The following is a 7,364-nucleotide window of genomic DNA, read 5'->3' as shown; positions in this document are numbered from 1 at the left end:
ATCACAACGTGCCCCATGCAGACTTAGCTTTGCATCTTTCTCTTTCTTCTGATGCCTAGCTGAGTGTGACAGCAATGCGGAGGTAAGAAGCCAGTCGTTCTCAGTGCACAAGCCTGAAGCAACTGTGCTTGTGTGAGCAGGGCGAACACGAGCTGGCTCTGAGTCACACAAACATCCACATCCTATCGCTACTCCTGTCTACTTGTGTGACTTTGGACAGGACACCTAATGTCTTTAATCACCTGTTTCTTTACTTCCAGAGTAGAAATGACAATCCTATTGCTCACAGAGCTGTGTGAAAAATTACATTAGATAAGACATGCATTGGCACTTCTATGAGGGGAGCTCAGTTCAGTTCAGTCCTGCAGTCATGTCCAACTCTCTGTGACCCCATGGGCACCAGGCCTCCCTCTCCATCACCCACTCCCGGAGTTCACCTAAACTCATGTCCATCGAGTCGGTGATGCCATCCAGCCATCTCATCCTCTGTCGTCCCCTTCTCCTTCTGCCTTCAATCTTTCCCAGCATCGGGGTCTTTTCCAGTGAGTCAGTTCTTCACATCTGTGAGGGCAGCTAGCATAGTGAGGGTAGCTAGCAATCCCCCCAAACCCCAGGGAATGACTCGTGATACTGAGCGCAGGGTGACCATGCTTAGCATCCTCTGGATTCTGGTCCTGCTTTGGATTCTTTCTAGCCATCTGGCCTGTTTCTACTTTGCATCCCCCTTGGTTCAAAAAGACCTCATTACTCTCAACTTTAAAAGTCTACTTTTCAACCTTCTACTGTACAAGGTTGGAGGATTTGGTGAGCAGCAGCCTTTCTCTGTGCCCACTCTGAGCCCTTTGAGTTCAGGAAACAAGGTTCTGAGGCAGCTGACAAAGCTCAGACTTTGGTACTTTTAGAAACCCAGCCAAGATTACAGAGCAAGTGAGAGTGACCAAGACTCAAATGCAGATGAGTCCTGTCCCTGGGTCTCAGGCCCACGGGGGCCGCTTCCCACTCTGCTCAGACCCACGGGGGTCCGCTTCCCACTTTACTCAGATCCACGGGGGTCTGCTTCCCAATCTGCTCAGATCCCTCAGCAGTTGCTTTCATGTCTCTTTGATTATAGATTTCCTGTGCTTCCCTGGAGGCTCAGCTGTAATAAATCTGCCTGCAGTGCTGGAGTTATGGGTTCCATCCCTGAGTCGGGAAGATGCCCTGGAGAAGGAAATGGCAACCCACTCCAGTGTTCTTGCCTGGAGAACCCCAGGGATGGGAGAGCCTGGGGGGCTGCAGTCCATGGGGTTGCACAGAGTAGGACATGACTGAGCGGCTCAGCAGCAGCAGCAGCCCATAGTGTTTTCCCCTTGACCCCAGAGAGAGCAGGGTTCCCCTTATCTCTGCATGCCCGTGGTTTGGTGGGAGGGGTCACCCCCAGGTGAGTGTTGGGGACTCAGCCTGGAGTATCCAGCAGGGCTTTAGAGGCTTGGCTCTCATGATGGCTTTCTGTCTCCTCAGCTTTATCTGGTCAGTTTCAACCGTCCTGCGTGAGGATGCAGAGGAGGACAGTGGGGGCTGAGTTCTTGACCTTGAAACAACGAGAGGGACTTGCTCTCTTTCCTCGTTTGATCTGTGTCTTGCCAAATTGTCCGGTTTCTCCTTTCGGCCTGGATCTTCTAACACCACCCAGGAAATATTGATGCCAGTGACATCCACCACTCTGTTAGGCCTATGGCAGCTCAGGGACTGATATGGAAACAGCCTCTTTCTGTCATTCACACCCGCTCGCTACAGCATCTGTAAAGGTTGTGAGTTTAGAGGATATTAAAAGAAAACAACAACAACAACAGCACCCCTGAGGCTCACTGGAGAAAACCCCCTGATTCACCATGGGAACGGCCCCCGTGGCCGCAGGTGTGCAGCGGGCATAGACGACAGTGATGAGTGTGAAAAAGGTCCCCAACCAGGAGAACAGGCGTGTCGTCAGGCGAGCCCAGTGTGATGGAAGCTGGGGCAGAGGTGGTGATGGGCAAGGAGGAGTAATGAGGGCTTATTTACTTTTCCCAACTTTAAAAAATATTAAGCTTTTATAGACTATGTTTGAACATTTTGGTAGCTACAAAACAGATAAAATTTTCTCACTACCTTCTTCACAATAACTCAGTTTCTCTGTGTTTTTAAACTTTGTTCGGATTTGAAGGCTGAACGCAATGTGTGTCGATTCTCATTTCTTATTGCTGAGTGTGCATTGAGGAGAAAGGGTAGAGTGGACCGAATAGAGCGCAGGGCGGTGGAGAGCAAACTACAGACCAGGGCGCTCCAAGCCCGCACTCTCCACAGTGAAATCAGTGAAGCCACCAGGGTCTGTCAGCGCAGAGGACCCGAGAAGTAGCAACAGTGATCTCTTCTCTGCTCCCACCATTGCCAGCCCTAGCAGGGGTCCAGAGTGGCTCCTGGGGTATGTGTGTGCTTCTATGTTTGTGCATGTGTGTGTGTGCTCGTGTGCGTGCGTGTGTGTGCGTGTGTGTGTGTGCGTTCGTGTGTGTGTGTGCGCCTCGTATTTCTTCCTGCCACAGACGTGAGTCTGGATGCTTCAAGTAAGCAGTGGCCATGCCACGCAAACAGCGCGGTGAACAGGGTAGTGTCCTTTGGAGCTGAGTGTGCACAGAGTTTGTATAATGGGTCCAGGTGCAAACTTCCAGTTTTCCCCATGGTCCACACCTGTTTCGTGAGGGAATGGTCTTCCCTGGGATATCAGCTCAAAGCTTATGGAGGGAAGGACTACACAGGTGTGTGTTAGAGCCAGCAGCTCTGGGCACGCATGATTGGGCAAGCCAAGTGAATAGCTCGAGGCTCCTGACCTGAAGGAAGAGACTGTGGAAATAGGGATCCCAGGCCTGCAGAGTCAGAGCTCTGATTGCCCGCAGGGGCTCTGGGTGTTAGTGGAGCAGAGAGGTGGAGGGGCTGAGATGCCAGCTGCCTGTCCCAAGGCCAGAGCAGGAGGGAGCAGAAAAGCACGTCGTGTGGCCCATCTTTGTTTCTGCACGTCTTTCTGTCCAGACACCAGGCTATAGGGAAACCTCGATTGTTACTTTTGAAAACCTCTTTAGCTACTCTAACTCTTTACTTTTCCACTGCATTTTTAAAAAAGGTAAATGTGCATATATATGCACCACTGGAAGTGCTAGAACTTTCTGTTTTCATTTAACAATTTGCCATAGATACCTTTCTAATACCTATAGATCTAACTCACTTAAATAACACCAGTAAAGCAAAAAGCAAGTTGATAGTGTTGTGTTATGTAAATACACTGAAGGTTTACGTAACTGGTCCCTTGCCATGTTTTCTAAATATTCTGTGATTAAGTAATGCTGACGTCAACATCGCTGTTATACGTGTAGTTGCACAAATGTTTCCGTACACCCATTTCTTGTCATCTGACTCTGTTTGCTAAAGATTAAAAGATCAGTTACCTAGTCAAATTTTCAGTCCTTTTCTTTATGTCTTCTGAGCCTTGGCTTTTATACTTCAGCAGCATCTAGACTCTGAAATTACAGAATAAAATATCTTCCGTGTTTGCTTTTTTTCTTTCTTTGTGTTTCTGTCGCTGTTTCAGCCTGCAGTTCACACAGCCCAGCCCCCTGCAGAATCTCCCTTGCTCGGGTTCGCCTGGGCCTTGCATCTCGCGGGGAGGGCCTCTCCGTCGCGGCCTCCCGCTCTCCGCCCGCCCTGGGCCGCTCCGCGCCGTGCTGTCCCGAGCGGGGAGCCCCCTCCGAGGCAGAGGCCCCCGGCGAGCTCGGGCGTTCGGGCGGTAGGCGCCACTGCGGCCTGCCGGCGACGGCGCCTCGTCCCGGGGACGCTCGAACCGGTTGTCGTGCGCCCCCGGCGGCCGCTCGCAGAGCGTTCCCGTCCTTCGGCGACCTTCACAAGGGCTGCGATTCAGCCGGCAAACGCGGAGGAGAGCTCCAGAGGCCGGCAGTAGTGGCGGTGATAACCCCGGTGCTGCTGAGGCCTGGGTAGGCCTGCTCCTGCTGAAGTTTGGATCTGCAGTGTTCCGGGAGGCGGCCTGGCGCCGCAGTGGAGGAGTGGTGTGGCTGCTCGCTCGGGTCGACCAGCATCTCCCCGCGCCCATCCATATGTAGGACTTCGGAGCGGGCAGAGAAAGGGTCTTCCACGCCGGAACGCTGTTGGCTCGGCAGCCAGGCTCTTGGGTCACCGTCTGGGGCGTTAGTTTTCTTTCTACGATAACCCCGTTCCAGGCTGCGGGGTTTGGCCAGCCCGCGCGAGTCCTGCTCGGAGAGCTCGTTGGCGGGCGCGCCGGGGCCCCGTCTCCCGGCCTGAACGCGTCCTGCTCTCGCTTGACTTGAACGGGCAGGCTTGCGTGGCGAGGCCGGGCCGTGTCTCTAGGAGCTGGAGAGCGGTCGGGACGTTTCTCTGGTCCCGTGTACCGCCTGGGCTATAGCTGGCGGCTGAGACTCACCGTGCCCCGCGGGATGTCCTGGGCCACATTGTTCGGTTTTCCCGTTTTGGTTGCGAGTTGCCGTGTCTCCGGCGGCTACCGCGCTGGGTTCCCCGGCCGTCCCTAGATCCCCTCCCACTTTCCCGAGAGCGGGGACCGGGCGAACGCACGGGGCAAGGCGGCTCTCGCCGCCTGGGGCTCAGGTCCGCAGCAGAGTCGGGAGGCGGGGAAGCTGCTCCTCGACGCCCATTGTCGTTTCTCCAGGCTCTGCGATCGTCCGAGGCCGGGCTGCGTCTTCACGGGGACCGTCTGTGGTCCCTTCTGCTCCCTTTGCGGCCTTGGATCGCACACTCATGGCTTCCCTCAGCGCGGGTGATAATAGGGAGCGTGGCCCAATGCCTGGCTCCAGTCCTGCCTGGGCTTTGAGGTCAGAAGCGCCGAACAGATGTGACACAGAAAGCGTTCGGGGCCGTCCGTTGGAGGATGCTGGGGGCGCGGTCTTTAATTAGAAGAGCCTCTGAACACGGGAGGATGGGGGAGAGAGAAATGCAACCTCCGGCGGACTCGGAGGGAACGGGTGCGGAGTGGTCATGCTGTGCCTTCCCCCTGCGATTCGGATTTGTCCTGGTGGCGTTTATGCTGTTAAGTTGCAGCTGGGTCATCGCCGTCGACCAGATGGCCAGACAACTTTGGCGCTTTAAAGTTTGCCACAATGCAGGTTTTGGTAGTGAGGAGGCAATGGCAACCCACTCCAATATTCTTGCCTGGAAATTCCCGGGGGCGGAGGAGCCTAGTAGGCTGCAGTACACGGGGTCGCACAGAGTCGGATAGGAGTGACTTCACTTTCACTTTTCACTTTCATGCATTGAAGAAAATGGCAACCCATCCCACTGTTCTTGCCGGGAGAATCCCATGGATGGGGGAGCCTGGTGGGCTGCCATCTATTGGGTCGCACAGAGTCGGACACGACTGAAGCGACGTAGGAGCAGCAGCAGGTTTTAGTAGCTGACAGTGAAATCTATAATGAAAGTTACTATTGTTACTCGGCGTTACTGTAATTATTACTGTTGTCTGTAATTATGAAGTTTATCTGTAGAACAGCTGCTCAGTTGAAGATGGCCCAAAAGGAGTTTCAGTATGTCTAAGTATATAAAAGCAGAGAAAACTACAACCCACAAGGCCTTGTCCCCTGCCCCATAGCAACCATTCTGGAAATCCACATCCCCAAACTGCTGCATTAGGCCTCAATGTCTGGTCTGGGCCAGTGACTGTTTCCTCCCCTGCGCTTTCCAATTAGAAACAAATCGGTGGGAACATGCTCCTCTAAGCAATCCCGGGGGAGCCTCTCTTCCCCGCAGCCGGCCTCCAGCTTCCCTACATCACAAGCTCTGAGCAGGACATGCCTTCCTGGTTTGCTACCACTCCTCTGCGTACCCCTAGTCTCAGCCTAATGCAAGTGGTGCTGGCTGACCCCTTGCAACGCAAATAGTAGCTTGGAAATGCACATCCTGGTCTGTATTTTAAGATCTTTATAAACATGACAATGGAAGCATAATGTTGAGTGAGGAACATGTGTAACACGGTCAACGATTTCTTTACTAAAGCTATTCAAGGAGGGGAGAGAGGCTCAAGAAGCAAGTGATGGACAAATATATACATATATTCAATAATTATGGCTAATTTGCATTGTATGGCAGAAACCAACACAAAATGGTAAAACAATTTTCCACCAATTAAAAAAAATTTTAAAGGAACAATACTAAAGCTATTCCAATGCCTTTCGTAGGCAGAGAGATATCCACGTTACTCTGCATTTTTTCCATAGAATTCTAAAACTGGCATGACGACGAGGTTTCCTGACATCTTTAAAACATTGCTTTCTAGAAACATATCCATTTATGTATGTGTGTACTGCTCACTAGCCTTCATTTAATTGCCATACTTTGAAAAAAATTTAATGTGGAAGGAATTTTTATTTTTTGCTTTGAGACCAATGTTTTTGTGTTTTTATTCATTATGGAATCTCACCTCTGTGTCCTCCAATGGGTAGTCGATAGACTCAAAGGGATCATTCAGCAGCTGTGGAACTTTTTCTCTGAGTAGCTCCCTCCTTTCTGATGCCCTGCCACACAGATCAGAGCCTCGTGGCTGCCAGAATGTTCATGGGCTCCTCTGCCTGCAGTTGCAGCGTGAAGACCGCCTGAAGGCAGAGAGCAGCGGAGTCATCAGGTTGGTGTGTGTGCTCACCTTCGCGGGAGGAACCTAGCCCTGGAACCCCCACACTGCCTGCTGTTCCGGGTCTGAGAACAGTTTCCTGTTTTGTTCAGCTTTCTAATTCCCAATGGTAGGTGAGCAAGTTAGACACTGTTCCTATTATCGTTGCAGGAAGGGGAACCCTCTGCAGGGCCCTAGAGTGGGCTCACACTTGCTGACAAAGCCAGAGACTTGGCTGGAGGGGCGCCCGGGAGGACAGCAGCAGGGTGGGGAAGCCCCGGGGACTTCTCCGCCACGTGACCTGCATTCTCAGGTTTTATGTTGATGGGGTTGGTTTCCAGGTTGTCTCTGGCCAAGCATTCTGACTCGGGGTTGGTTTCATGTAGTTTGTTCAGCTTTCTAATTACCAGGTACTAGTGCTGAGGAAGTCCAGACACTCGTATTTATTTGGAAGCAGAAATCACATTTTAAGAGAAAATTGTACTTTTGCATCAATAATTTAAAATCACCTAACCACACATGCGTGAAGGCGTCTGTCTCATATTCTTTGTTTTTGCTCATGAACATGTTAAAATAAAATGAAATAGGACAAGACACTTAGATGGCTTTCCTCACCCCCCAGAAGAACATTATGCCAGTAAGTCCTGGGTAAGGTCTTAGGAGTCTCTGAATTTGAATCCTTCAGGTAGCATCAAGTCACTGAGGCAAT

At 51.9% G+C, this 7,364-nt stretch overlaps 1 long non-coding RNA gene across 1 annotated transcript; it reads right to left on the bottom strand.

The window, feature by feature from the left end:
• Positions 1–229: 229 nt before the first annotated feature.
• LOC132659785 (uncharacterized) lies at positions 230–6,900 on the bottom strand. The gene is made up of 2 exons (XR_009600591.1): positions 6,470–6,900; positions 230–5,459 (listed from the first exon to the last, which is right to left on the bottom strand). It is a non-coding gene; the product is annotated as an uncharacterized LOC132659785 (long non-coding RNA).
• Positions 6,901–7,364: the final 464 nt, after the last annotated feature.

This window comes from Ovis aries, chromosome 4, assembly GCF_016772045.2.
Source record: "Ovis aries strain OAR_USU_Benz2616 breed Rambouillet chromosome 4, ARS-UI_Ramb_v3.0, whole genome shotgun sequence".
Taxonomy (NCBI): Eukaryota; Metazoa; Chordata; class Mammalia; order Artiodactyla; family Bovidae; genus Ovis; species Ovis aries.
This window is presented reverse-complemented; position numbering and strand designations above follow the sequence as displayed.